Source organism: Mytilus californianus, unplaced genomic scaffold (assembly GCF_021869535.1).
Source record: "Mytilus californianus isolate M0D057914Y unplaced genomic scaffold, xbMytCali1.0.p SCAF_22, whole genome shotgun sequence".
NCBI classification, from domain to species: domain Eukaryota; kingdom Metazoa; phylum Mollusca; class Bivalvia; order Mytilida; family Mytilidae; genus Mytilus; species Mytilus californianus.
This window is the reverse complement of record NW_026262671.1, coordinates 1049185-1064780: the sequence shown is the minus strand read 5'-3', so window position 1 is coordinate 1064780 and position 15596 is coordinate 1049185. Positions and strand designations below refer to the sequence as shown.

The following is a 15596-nucleotide window of genomic DNA, read 5'->3' as shown; positions in this document are numbered from 1 at the left end:
TTTTTTTTTTACCTAAATTGTCATCCTGAGGCCATCAAAAAGAATATGTTTGTTTGCCCTAACCCTATCTACCCATATAATAGCTGCCTACTCAAAATCTTTTATTGTCCTGATGTGAAAAAGTTTTTTTTTTAATCAGATAGGCATGAAGACTAAAAATCATCTGACACTTCAATTACTCTTTAGAGAAAAAAAAGAAAATGCCTACCTACCTACCCACTGTCTCTACCTTTGGGTAGGGTTTGGGCAAACCAAAATATTTTTAAGTGTGGCTTGACTTTTTTTTTTGCAAGTGTCTCATCCTGCTCTTTTTTTACTCAAAACTCCTGTCCTGCCTATTTTTTTCAAATTTCATCCTAGCCCCCCCCCCCCCCCCCCCCCCCTAAAAGTCAAATGGTAGCTCCCTATATAACTTTTTTCAAATTAACTTGGATTTTAATAAAACTCTACAGCTATCTCAATCATATATTGATCTTACAAAATGCAAGGTTATTTGGAAGTCAGGTTTATTGGTAACTGTAAATGTAAGGATTTATTTAAAAGGTAAAAAAGCAAGAATTTTCAGTTCGAGCTAAATTCGCAGCTATCTAAATCATATATTGATATTACAAAATGCCTGGTTATTAGTCCCCTACCGTCAAAGTCGAAGGGGACTTTAGGTTTGCACTCCGTCCGTCTGTCTGTCTGTCCATCCGTCAGTCTGGCAAATCAGTTTTCCACACTTTTCTTCTTTGTGCTTGAAGATATTGATTTGGTTTTTGGTGTATTGTTTTATCATGACAAGTTACAGATCAAGTTCGAATTTTATTTATCAATTATTATGTCAATGATAGACTAGGATTGGTTTTTTGTATATATGTATCTGCTACAGCATGGGAATTGTATAGGAAATACACATGTATTTAAATATATAGCCTACTACCTAAGATTTTTTTCTTACTAGATACAAAAAAAAAAGAGCCCCCCCCCCCCCCCCCCACCCTGACAGTTCACAAAAATTCGTACAGTAAGGCACCTCTCTAGTAGACTCGACCAACTGAGCTAAAAAAAACTTCACCAGAGCAGCTAATAGAGGACAGTTTTTTTCTTCTTGTATGCAAGCCGAGGGGGGTGCTTGTGGCGCTAAACATATATATGTATGGTTTATCAATGCTTAGACTTTTTACATGTCCCATTCAAACTATGCATAGTTTGCACCCCCTTATCAAAATCCTTGATCCACGTCTGGCAGAGGGAAGCAGTCAGGGGCGGATCCAGCTATTTATAAAAGGGGGAGGGGTTCCTAACCCAGGATAAAGAGGGGGGGGGTTCCAACTATATGTCCCCATTCAAATGCATTGGTCGTCAAAAAAAGGGGGGTTCCAACCCCCGGAAGCCACCCCCCCCCCCCCCTGGATCCGCAACTGGCAGTGCTATAGTGTACAGTTTAACAGTGTTTACTGTACTCTTTAATTTCCACGATTACGATCCGACCTCAAGTCATAAAGCATATGAGGCACATCTGAAAACTTTGACAAACGTCACATATTTCAAATATTCAAGGCTATAGTTACAATATGACGACGAAAGAGATTTAAAAACTATTTCCAAACGATTAACAATCGAAGCGATAAATTTTAAGTCCCATTGTTTTTATTTTTGGATACCCTCGGGACCTTTCAATGAACCTCATTCAAGTAAATATGTTCCGCGTGCGCTGTTCAGATTGGATAACTAGAATTCTGATTGGTTGAAAAAGTCACATGCAAAATCCTTCAGAAGTGAAACCTTATACGGGTAGTTGTTAGATCTTCGTATGTAGTATAACGTAGTATAACGAAATCCGAGATCTATATTTTAATTAGATTGTAAGGTAAACAAACTCATTTTTTGTTTTGATGCAGATAGCTGTTTATTAGCGCTATGTTCCTATTAAAAAATTGTTCTCAAAGCTCTTCAACTTCGTGCTTTATTTGGCTTTTAAAGTTTTTTGATCCAAGCGTCACTGATGAGTCTTTTGCATCTGCATATAAACAAAATATAGATGTGCCGTACAAACCATGAAAACAAAGTTTTAATCTTGTTATCTATGATGAGTTCATTTAATTAGAATGCATAGTTAACTAGTTTTAACATTCAGTGAAATAGAGTTATGATCTCCCTTGTATCATCACTTGCGGTTTGTTCACGGATATTGAAAATAACAGATATAGAATTTGTTGTACTGAAGCTAACGGATATTGATTAGGAATTTGCAATATGTTGTACATGTTTAAAGACCCTACTGATGGTACTCATGATAGCTCATACGATCAAGTTTGGCGCATTTGTTGAAGTTTTGGACTGTCCTGAACGAGATTGGAGTAGATCAAAAAGATCAGACATCTATTAAACATTTGCTAAAAAGGAATAAAGTTGTTTCATCTATAAAAAATAGGTTATACAGTATACATCTCGTACTGGTAATAACGTGCTTACTCCCTTTAAGAATGGTATCGCTCTGTCTTCCATAATTCGCAATTACGTTTGGAGAACATCAGTCGACTAATTGATTGATGGATAAATTGTTTGATGATTAAGTATTTTACGTCAAGTGTTTGGTCACTAATTGAAATAAACTGTGTTCCTGTTGTAAAATAGTTTTGCCATTCTATGGAAAGTCTCAATGGTTTACGGTTTAACTTCATAAAAGCTCAGAATAATCCACCTTGTAAATATTTCAACAACACCTGACGGTATTCAGACAATAAATCTCACTAAAACATATTATTTGAGATCTTCTTAAGTACCAAAGGAATTATAAACCCACACTTAGTGTTCTTAAGCTCAACTTTTTCGCTTAAAGTTATCGTTGCTGTTTTTATTTTATCCGTAATATACTACTTCTAACCGAAATCCCCGTATTACAAATTAATGACAACAAGGACGGCTTTTTCGTTGCTATTGAAATCTGTTTTCTTTTGTGATATTGTTTAAGCTCTATCTTATGCAGCATACATTAGTAAGTTTAATGATATGGAGGTGTTTACTTTTATCATGTTTATTTTTCAAATAATACTGAACATAATGAATATTTTATTACTTATTGCATTAAAAAGTGTAGGCATACAATACACTTAGTCTCACTATCTATTTGGGTAAATAGTTTAGTACATTGATCCGAAATGATCATAAATGATCATAACATGCATTTCTTTTAACTCAAGTAAACGAATGCTATATTCTATTCTAATGCAATTCGTTTAGAACGATTATTTTCATTGGACTTTGACATATATTTTAAAGGGTTAGATTCCAAGCTCTATTGGTCCGTAACTAAGGAAAGCCAACAAGTTTTAATCCGTTTTTGTTTTGGTATGTCATTTCTCAAAAAAAGTCATAGTTTGTGCCTAAAAATCTTCTTTTTTGTCTATATTTAAACCATTCAGAAGTGTACGAAAAGTATAAATACGTCTTTGTTTGACATCGGGAGTATACCTATGACGTCACATTATTTAGATGCCAAAGACGATGTAACAGTTTCGCGGACTTTTTAGATTATGGCATTATTAAGCCAAAATATTTATGAAAATGGAATTTAATTTAATATGTGACATTAGAATGGAGATAACTGTATTATATATAATAAACCTTATTCTACGCGTCGCTAGGTAAGCATAATTTGCGACAGTAAAATCTACGTTTTTCGAAGGCCAAGCTTAAAATACAATACAGTTATGTCCTAAGTTTGTAGACAATTAATGAACACCGATATTTTATATCCAACCTATTTTTGCAATAGTATTTAGACACCGACTAGGTGTTAAAAATATTCATCTACTGTTTAATTTTGGACTAATAAAACGGTGAACTATAATTGCTTTAATCAACGTCAGTTGAACTCTGATGGATAGCTGTCCCATTAGCAACCATGCTGCATTTCCTTATTTTTTATTATTGAAGAAGGGAAAAACGGTTTGTTGTGAAATAATAGGGCTTAATTGGTTTTTATTTATTATGGCGGAGACGGTGTGGCTTAATACACATTCATCTGTTTACAATTTTATATATAAAAATAAGGAGATGTGAATTGATTGCCGATGAGACAATTATCTACCAGAGTTCAAACGACGAAGATATAAACAATTATAGGTCACCGTACAACCTTCAACAATGAGAAAAACACAGTCAGCTATAAAAAGGCCCCGACATGAAAAATGTGAAACAATTCAAACATGTCAAACGAGAAAATTAAAAGCCTAATTCATAACAATACAATTTACGATAAATATTATGACATGTTTGAGCTAAACTATAATAGTCATGAATTTGTTTCATCTTTTTCTTATCGAAGTTATTTTCACAACTAAACGTTTTATCGTGTTGTTGTTTAAAATATTCAAGAAAAAAAATAGAGACTAATATCAAATTGTCAGAATGAACAATTACCCGATCAGAAGATAATTAAAAGTACTTTGAGTCTACTTAATAAGTAACCATAAGTATCCTTTACTACGGTGTTATTTAATCTTATTTGTTACAATAGTCAACGACTACATATATTGATAACTATGTGCCCTTTTATTGTATGTTCTTTATTCTACGTTGTTCTGTATAGAAATCAGGAGAATGATGCAGTATTATTGCCATCAAGAAATCTATCGACCAAAGACAAAAGGAAGAGGATGTACACAACAGGTATGTTATTCTTTTTTTGTTGTTTTAATGATAGAGTTTAACAGGAGTTTCAAATGACTTATTACAAACGTTAAGAAAGTCTTTGAAACCCGTCACGTGTTTCTTATTCTCCAGTTAAACATTTGATAACGGATACAATGCACTCGACACGTGCTCCTGCAATAACCATCTGGTTAAAAAAGACCAGAGTTTTAATTCTTTCAAGTTTAACATATATCGTAAAGAAGTATATTTTAAATCATGAAAGTCATATTTGACCGATGGTCCACCTGAAAACTAAGTGTCCAGCCGCAACGGGTCACTAAGGTGTAAATAAAAACTTGGTTCATGCTGTACATTTTAAAAAAGTTTTATCAGTTTATATAATATATGTGGCGAGTATTTGACGAGTAGGAAATACTCATTCCGTTGTGATTAACAACATATTTTTGATTGAATGTCAGTAACATTGAGTAGCAAGCACCTAACGCAATCAAAATTATAGTATAGTAGGGTAGAGGATAGGATAGGATAGGATCGGATAGGATAGGATAGGATAGGATAGGATGATAGGATAGGATAGGAAAAGAGAGGAAAGGAGAGGAGAGGAGAGGTGATGTGATGTGAGATGAGATAAGATGAGATTGATGTGATGTGATGTGATGTGATGTGATGTGAAGTGATCTGATTTGATGCGATGTAATGTGATGTGATGTGATGAGTTGTGATGATATGATATAATATGATACATGTATTATACTATATAATATTATATTATATTATTAATTCGTATTTTTTAACTAATTTGATTCGTTTAGAGATAGTCACATGTTAAACTATATTTTCGAAGGTAGAGAGAAAACGGCGGATAGCAAAAAGCATATTGCACAGCAAAAAGCATATTGCACGGATATTTATAGAATATCTAAAAACCGATATACTTTGTGACGTCATGTAATGAATTTCATGATATTGTTAAAAGTTTTATAAAAAAAATATCTATGATTGATTATTTGAAGAAAAAAAATCTTTTAGATGTAAAAATAAAGTAAATGAAATAACAATTTATATGTTGTTATTGTCTAGGAGACAATATGATATCTATAAAATTCCAACAAAATCAAAAAATCAATCAGGATCTTGATACAAATATGGTCGGAAATTAATAATATAACAATTATAGCCTATTTATGAGGTCAATACAGGATATATCGACCCAAAGAAGTATATCGACCTCGGACTTCGTCCTCACTCAATATACTTCTTTCAGGTCAATATATCCTTGTATCGACCTCATACAAAGGCTATAATTGTATAATATCACATAGCTCTGGAAATATATCAAAAAAGCACGTTACAGTTAATATTAATTTTATGATATGATATGATATTATAGTATGTTATATTATATCATATAGCTCTGAAAATATATAAGAAAAAACACGTTAGAGTTAATATTGATTGTATTTATTTTTGTAGTGTCGATTGAAATTGTCAAACTTGTCCACAGTCAGGACAATTTTCATGCATGTACTTACCAATTGCAATTTAATCAAACTCATGTTAAAGCTGTTGAAACAAAATGTTAAATTCAAAGTATTTGCAATGTATACAAAAGTATGACATACCTATATTTAAAGTTGGTTGTTGACTAAACATCTAAATACACGTTGAGATACTAAAATATATATTTTAATGACTAAAATAATTTAATTCGAACATTAGTCGGGTTTGTTGTCTTTTCTTGAAAATGTTATTAGATTCGCATTAAAACGACATTTTTTTATAAGTCAATCTCATAGAAACTAAGTTAACTACAACGTAATAATGCTTATGCCCTGCTTAAAAAAAAAAAGAAATTGCAGATTCAATAATTAAGAACAGATATGCATTATTTATTTATAAATGTCAAATTGAACTAATTTCTTTTTTTTACAGTAGACTTTGTACAGAATTGATTCTTTTGGAATTTTTCTCTGAACTTCTCTGATCAAGCTGCATACATATACGAATTATGTTCATGTTGCTTAGTCTTGAGTTTCTTTGACTTATTGAGCAGGAAGAGCCTACCCTTTCGGACACCAAAAGTGTTCATTTGACTAAATCTTTAATTTCCGTTGCCTTTTAAAGCGTACACGGACTTTGTCTTTTTACTGATGGTATAAAACTGGTAATCCAAAGTAGATTTTACTCTAAAAAATTAACATCAGAAGATAGCAACAAAAAACCTGAAGCTATATTTTCAATATTTTGCCATACCACTGTGCAGGTTTATAAACAATCTCTTAGAACATCCAAATTCAACCATCGTCTCAAGTGTATATGATGTTCATTTTACCCATTCGTTTAAATGTGTTTTATATACATGAGTCCACTGTTTTTGATTTAAAAATCAAACTTTATTTCACTCCAAATTCAATACGTGTAGTAAAATGCCTTTTCGAATTCCCCGAAGTAGATATGCTCTATGACATCTATTATGATTATGCTATCTGGATTATACGCCAATACGACACAAACAAAAATACACGAAGATAATAGTACCATGACAGATGTCAAAGCTCGTTCATAATAGTATACAACTCCTAGAATATGTCAAGCTTTACTAGATGAGGACAGTTTTTCGAGACTACAAAAGAGCGGCCGTAAACAGTATATTTCGTATGGAAAAACAACTTCCCTGTACCCTAAAATTATTTACATTTATCCTACAAATTCCACTACCGATAGTGTTCCTGACTTAGTACAGGTTCATAAAGTTACAGGTTTGGCGATATTACAAATGTTACTTGTAAACTAATTGATTGACTAGTAACTTTGCTTTTGAGAAATTAAAAACAAAAAAACAAAAAAACATTGCATGTATAGCACAGACATGGACATGATCTTTTTGTGGATATGAAGAGTGAAGCAGCACGCACTATTTTAGATATTTTGAAGACATCTACACATACTGATAAATGACGGGACGTCATTTTTTTCCTGCAGCGGGGAGTATGTGGTAGTGTGTTAATTTGGATATTTTTAATTTTGTATTATACTTTGATATTGTGATACTATATATTTGATGAGTGTTAATTCTAAGTACTTAGTGAGTTAGTTTCTAGTCATGCTCCACTGGTTATGTTCATTGTATGATTTTTTACATGGCTCAGTGAGTTTTGATATATTGGTTATTTGTTTACTCTCTGGGTTTTACTAGTTTGTATTGTGAAACTTTTTCTTCTTTGTGATAATTGGCTAATTTAGTCATATGGTCATTTTGAAGGGAAATTATATTGTTAGGTCAGAATTTACTCATACTTTGAATTGTATAGTTGTGTGTTGTTTGCTTTGATATATTTATATTTGTGGACATCTTTGATTCCATTATCAGGTCAGTTTTCTCTACTTAATATGTCACATTCATACTAAAATACTGATATGAATAGATTGTATAGATGATTTGGTATGAATGGTCAGAATGAATGATTTCAGAGTAAAAGGTGTATAAAATAGATTAAAACATATAAAAGTATATTAAATATTGTTTAAATCAGTTTAACTAAATTGACACAGTCAAACAAATCATTTTGTAAGTATTTAAGCCATAAACAGTAAAATTATATGAATTACTCAGTTTAGTGAAAAGAAGTAATAGTAAAGATATAAAATAGTAATTTGTATGTTAAGACATATTTTAAACTATTAAATGATTTGATAATTTGATACGTAAACTATAAACACAAATAGTTATGATAATATTTTTATTACAGATATTTGAACCATACTGTTCGTATATCATGTAGAAGATTCCATATTGTAAATACAGGACCTATGTACCTCATACATGGTAGGTTGTGTATTCTGTTTATATGTGTGTTTTTGTGCTTAACATTTGTCTTGAGCATGGCTATAATATTTGTTTTAATAAGCTTATTGTGTTATGTTACTGTACGCTTTGCTTTGTGTGTACTAATTCAATGTTGTTAGTAATTTGAATGGAATGACCCATAAATGACTATCAGAAGAATATTTGGTAGAATACAATATGTTAAATGTTAAGATGTGTAATTTATGATGAGAACAATATTTCTCATGATTAACATTCTATGTAAATAGATTTGTAAGTAAATAACATGGAAAACCATAGTTGTCCAGTAGGAAGTATTTGAGTATTGTATTTTAGGTATTGTCACCTAGAATGAATAGAGTTATCTTTCTTTGTATTTATTATTTGTATTTGTATTGCAGGGTCATTTCTTATATTACACAATAAAACGAATCCATTGATCCTGAGGTGTTTATTTTATTATACGACCAAAACAACCTGGTTACACAGACGTGAGATAAAACAAGTTAGAACTACGGATACATCAGCATTTCAGACAGCAAAAAGACAGATAAAGCAAACATGATGCTAAATTTTAGCGAAAACTAGAAACATCATAGGCAAAACAAATTTATCAAATATCATTAATCGATTAAGAAGACAACTCAAGGTAATAAACACAAACTAAGGGATTTGTATGAACTCCCAAAGGAGCAGGATCGGCTATGTCAAAAGGATAAGCATCCACTGGTGTGCATTCATCATCTGTCATGCGATTCCACCGTGGTCGAAATATCACAATCCGGAACAGGGTACAATAGGTAAAATACAAATTAGACATACATTTTGGTATCTAAAGATCCAAGACTGCGAAAATAAGCCGGAAGTGAGTTGAAACACAGACATATCGTATCGGTCAACCAATTGTTGATGGTGATTGTTAAACTGATGTAGAGTCTATTTCAGTCGTTATTCCTCATAACTCAAATGGAGCAGTTTAGTGCAAGGAACACATCACTGCTAATGAATTCCACAAAATGTGAATATGCACGAGCGTAAGGTTTCAATTAAGATATGCAAACGCCATACGATGGAGATAGTATGATACTGCTGAATAATGGAAATTTGACAATTGGAAGGTTGAAATCATCTCGAGTGTCATATATTCTAGCTTAAAGTCGTCTATGTGTGTCAAGATATAGTAAAAGATAATGTACCGATGTTCAAATCTTGTAATTCCACTATGAATTTACACAATTTAATGAAGAAAAACAAAACACGAAAACAGACTAAATAGAAAATGTATAATGTAAATCGTTACAATATATAAAAAAAATATCACAGACTTCTTGATACATAATTATAGATAAAATTATCATAGATGCAAGGATTTAAGTTGGGGAATACAGATCTTAAATGGCATTTTTATATACATATAATATTTTTTTCTCTAATTCTTCGTCGATCTCTCCTCTCGGGACCTCTTGATTATTTGTGTTTAATCAAGGCATGATTCGTTTGATCTCAGTTCTTAATTAGTCAGACTTCAATAATGACCTCATTTTTTTTGTTTGCTCTCCTCTGAATTTTGTATTATGACGTCTTCAAAAATTGCAAACATGTCCGATGACGTTACATAGAAAGAACAAATCTTTTCGCACATCATTGAAAAAAAGGATTAAATTGTCTGCATATCGTCTAAAAATCATGAGCGAAACAGATTTTGCCACAAAATCTCGTGCAATACGATATTTCTCCAATCTCGACAGCTAATAATAAGTAACTGTCTCGAGTAGAAAAATATCGTATCACACTCGACGCAGGGTAGAATATATATTTATCAGTCAAGTTAAAACGTCTTTCTTCAAGTCTGACAATGGCTGAGATTATTTTACTACATGTATATCATATTTAAAAAGACACAGACTATTAAATACTAGACTGAAAAGAAATAATGAAATGCTAAAAAACAAATGCAATCGTACAACAGTGTTACGCCGTAATAAATAGCATTGCCAGATATGATAAACTAATGAAAGACATCTGTTGTTTACAATGCAATTCATTTAAACGGTCATCATATGCCCACTTAGCAAACACAAAGTTAAACAAATTTACCCTAACCTTTCGCATTGTCTTTGAAATTGTATGCCTGGCCTTTTATGTCTTGGTTGCAAATGTCTTTATTTCTAATCTTGCTAATACCAATACCTTTTCGCCAGCAAAAAGGCAGTGAGGAACAGTACAATTGATTTCGAATGTCTGATAGATGAGTTGTGATTTCCTGCTGCAAAAGAAATAAAAGTTATAATACTATCTGAGGAATCCTTTTAGGATGAGTTCTTATCAATGTTAAAACTATCTACCCAAACAATGGTTTATACAACGCAAGTGCAGTGAAATTGAAAATCGAAAAACATTCTTACTCTCCAATTTCAATGATTGCCTTCCGGTAGAATGTCTTAATAAAAGTTTTTATATTCAGTATGAACATTTGGTTTCACACAAGTGTTCCTTATCAATCGATATTTACAATTGTTCCAACTTTAGGAAGCAGTCAGTCAACACTGGTAAAGGATGATAAGAATAATGTTTGTTACTGTACATTCTTATCACTAACAAACTTATACTTGAAAGGAGCTAACGCATTTTTATCCGATGATACCTTTAAAGAGATGAATTCTAACTGAAACTTAGTAAATAATTTTAATTTAGCCTATTGGTATTGTGAAAGGAAATTCACTGCAATGTTTTGATAATTCAAAGTTGTTATCATATTTGTATTTTTATGAGTAACTTTACAAAACAGTGTTTTATTATGAAGTATAGTCATATCATCATGATCATCAATAATCTTCAACTTCGTACTTTATTTGGCCTTTTGACGTTTTTGATTCGAGCGTCATTGGTTAATTATCGATAACAATAAATCATATGTGACAGTCACACAGAAAATAACACTTTATGCTATCTTATTACCGTTATATATTTTGTTGTGACTTCCCCAACTTGAAATACCTCTCCAATCGATTTCCAAAGTATCTTTATAAACACCTTTCATGGTATTAATTTCACATTTGTACCTTCCGTTGTCGTTAAGCTGGATCCTAGTTGAATTAAAATTTAAAACTAGTTTAGCTATGACTAAATCTGATCCAACATTGTTAGATCTTGATTTCAGATCCGTGCAGGGGAACCACTTTGTTTGATTCTCTTTGCCATGTTTATGAACATCTACAATATCACAATAACTACCATTTATTTCTTTTGATAACTTAATCCAATAGACTTCATTATGTTCATAATCAGCAAGTTGACAACTAAGTGAATGATCAATGTTTGAAAACTTAATAGTTTTATTGTCCGATCCTGTGCTGACACCAGCATCTGCTTTATCTACAAGAAAAACAACATAATTGGAATAAAAAATTGAAAAATAAACATAATCTAAGATGAAGTTATTTGTATTTTCAGTCAATTTATTTATCAAAACTTAAATACTTGTTTACTGATAAGGGTATGGATGGAAATACTGACAACTAAGTCTCACGTTGTATAGAAATTATGCAATGTCTACCATTTTCAAGTTAATTTTTATTTGTTTTTGTTCTACTAATAACTAATGAATCCTGAGTCGTGAGTTATTACTTATTGGGGCATATAAACTTAGTTGAATGCGCTTCCGCGCTTCATACAAAATGAGCTTCGTTCAACACCTGTACACCTCAATGAAATCACAAAGCGAGCCATTCGATTCTTAAATAAGATTAGATTAGGTGCGTGGTAAAATTATTACTATTTTCAGCTTCAAAAGCAACAAAAGCATCAAAATATGGTTTTTCTTCGAAAAGAAAATATGGGTAGATGTATATTTTTAGTAAAACTTTATCCACTGAAAATATTCTACACACAGCTAAGCTTTTATGTATTTTGAACTTACTTGTAAAAAATGCGTCTATTGTAATAATCAACACAAAACTCATGCCATGGAAATTCATGAATAGTAAGGAGGAAACGATCTGGTGCTTTGGACGAAATTGTATCCTAAGTAAAAAATAACAGGTGTGACACAGGTATATTTTGGTCTGGAAATCCATAGCGCACGGGTCTATAATTAGATTTAAAATTTTCAATTTAAAAATAGAGCACAAAATTCTTTAAATGTTGATATCTCCAAGAGATACATATATCGTAATATTACACAATTATATAAATGACATGAGAAAAAGGTTTCCTATTTATGTAATTAAACATTCCATATTGTTTAATATGCTAATATTAAAAAAAACGATTTGGTTTGATCTTAGAATATTTCCAACAAGAAATGCTATTAAAAAATTTGTCCTTGAACAGCTTGTACACATACTATAGTTTGGTTCATTTAAACGTAAAAATAGATTTTGAAGGATAACAAATAAACAACCGGTTAACATAATTTCTTTTTCATTTCAGCACAGTTATCGATCGATTATTAGTTGCAATATTTTGAAATATATTGAATGATAAGAAAATGTGTAAAGTCACACGATGTTGATTACTGGACTTTCGATGACTATTTGATATAGAATTAAAAAATATTCTTTTCATAAATTATTTTGTTAACTGTAATAACGATTTAACATATGACTTTCTCTAAATTTGATGGTGTGTTTTACCATGTACCTTTTGAAGTTCCGCAAATAAAATAGGTTAAATTTTCGTAAATAAGCTGTTGAACTCTGTCACGTATCAATATTCATGTTCTTACCATACTAACCAGTTCGTATTTTCAATTTGAAAATATTTGAACATTCTTCAATACTTCGTTAGTTTAAACATATTTTATTTGTTCAAGTACAAATTGGATAAGACACAAGTCAAACAGACTTATGAAGTCTTCTCCATTCAACATTTATAGCAATATAATACAAAATATATGTATGAGCATGCATGTATAGAATGGTATATCTATTTAATATATATATATATATATATGGATTTATGTCAAAAGACAGAAAAGTGAAGACAGAAAGAAAACAATAATACAGAAAAAATAAATAAATGAATATTTAGAAAACAGAAACAAAAAATAAAATACAAATCAAACAAAAAAAAAAAGAAAAAAAAAGGAAGACTTTTACTTAGATGATGATGTGTGTGCGATCATGGTTTGCTATCTAGACAATTAGAAATCTTTCCGAACTTTTAATAAACTCGAAAACATTTTTGAAAATGGTTTGGTTTTGCTCTAGAGAAAGAAGACAACTACCCGAGGTTAGTAGTTCTATGTTAATTTTACAATCTTTTGGAAGCCAGCGCAGACTTTCAAACATTTTATTTCGTATGTCTGAATATAATATACATTTAAAAAAGAAATGATAGGAATCTTCACGATTAACACCACAGCGGCAAGAAGGGTCAGAAATAATATTGACCCTATATAGATCATAGTTTAAGGATGATGCAAAACATCGAAGTTGGGTTAGAATAATATTCAGTTTTCGAATTCCAAACTCATATTGCTTCTGTACAAATATGTTACTCTGAGGATAAAGTTTTTTTAGTTCAGTTTTAAATTTATTTATTGATTCCGCATCACGAGTTGAATCATCAAGATTATTCCAAAGACGTATGGTTGATGGAATAAATGAATCATTAGTCAATGCTAGTCTGCAGAATGGAATAACGATGTCATTTCCATTGCGTAGAGGATAGACCGTCATACTTTGGATTTTTGGGGGAATTAAATTTGTCAAATATTCTGGAACATTATTTTTTTGAATATTATAAAACATTTGAATTTTTCTTCTCTCTCTTCTTTCAGCTAATGTTTCCCATCCAAGTTCTTCATAAATAACCCTTGAGCTTGTGAATATAGGTAACCCCGTAACTATTCTAGCAGCTTGGAGTTGTAATTGTTCCAGTTTATTGATATAACCTACCCCAATGTTATCCCAAACTTCACTGGCATACTCAAATAAAGGTCTTATAAAAACTAAATATAGTTTTTCTAAATTTTTTCTGCTCAGTTTATATTTCAACTTCCTTAGCATATTTATATGTTTAGATGTGCTTAAGATAATATTATCAACGTGGACATTCCATTTAGCATCATTGCTAAATGTAACCCCTAAATGTTTATGAATATTTGTAATAGGTATATTTTTATCATTGAATATAAAGTTCATTTCTGGGATTTCAACATTAGAAAATAACATAATTTCTGTTTTATCTGGATTAAAAGACATTAACCATTTTTTGGACCATTCGTTCAGCTTTTCCAGATCATGGTTTATCACAGTTTCTATCTGCAATGCATCACGATCCGCACAGCTGAACGACGTGTCATCTGCAAAGAGTCTGCACAGAGAAATAAGGCTTTCTGCAATATCATTAATATATATTATAAAAAGTAATGGTCCAAGGACCGACCCTTGAGGGACACCAGCTGAAATACTGCAAAGTTTTGAAGAAGATTGCTTGATAACCACTCTTTGTTTTCTATCACTTAGGTAGCTTCTAAACCATTTTAACAGATTTCCATTTATACCATAAGCCTTCATTTTATGTAATAAACCATCATGCCAAACTTTATCAAAGGCTTTGGAGAAATCGCAAAAAACAAAACAACTTATCTCTTTCTTTTCAAGTGAGTTCAATATGCAATTATATATTTCTAACAGTTGGTGAACCGTTGAACATTTAGGAAGAAAACCCGATTGATACTCATAAATTAACTTATTTCTTTGTAAGTGGTTGTAAACATATTTATATATAACACGTTCCATGACTTTGCCTATGCAACTAATGAGTGATATAGGTCTATAATTGGAAGGTAATGAACTATCCCCCTTTTTAAATAAGGCTATAACATTTGAAATTTTCCAGCTGGATGGATACTTGCACTGCTGCAAGGATTTATTAAATATTATACATAATGGAATTGCAATTTTTTCGGGACAAATTTTAAGCATCTTATGACTAATGACATCCGGGCCTGACGCTTTTTTAGGATTTATAGTTTTTATAATGTCAACAATTTCACTAGTACTAATCTCTATATCATTCAATAAATTGTTAGTTTTTTTGTCGAAATCGGGTAATTGAGCATCAACTTCTGCTAGCGATGAAATAAAACAAAAATACTTATTGAGAATGTCGCATTTCTCGT

General features: G+C 31.3%; 2 long non-coding RNA genes across 2 annotated transcripts; one reads left to right on the top strand and one right to left on the bottom strand.

Moving 5' to 3' along the window:
* The first annotated feature begins 7918 nt into the window (after positions 1-7918).
* LOC127732066 (uncharacterized) lies at positions 7919-8908 on the top strand. The gene is made up of 2 exons (XR_007996046.1): positions 7919-8467; positions 8869-8908. It is a non-coding gene; the product is annotated as an uncharacterized LOC127732066 (long non-coding RNA).
* Positions 8909-9660: 752 nt separating this feature from the next.
* Positions 9661-12520, bottom strand: LOC127732065 (uncharacterized). The gene is made up of 3 exons (XR_007996045.1): positions 12387-12520; positions 11426-11842; positions 9661-10733 (listed from the first exon to the last, which is right to left on the bottom strand). It is a non-coding gene; the product is annotated as an uncharacterized LOC127732065 (long non-coding RNA).
* Positions 12521-15596: the final 3076 nt, after the last annotated feature.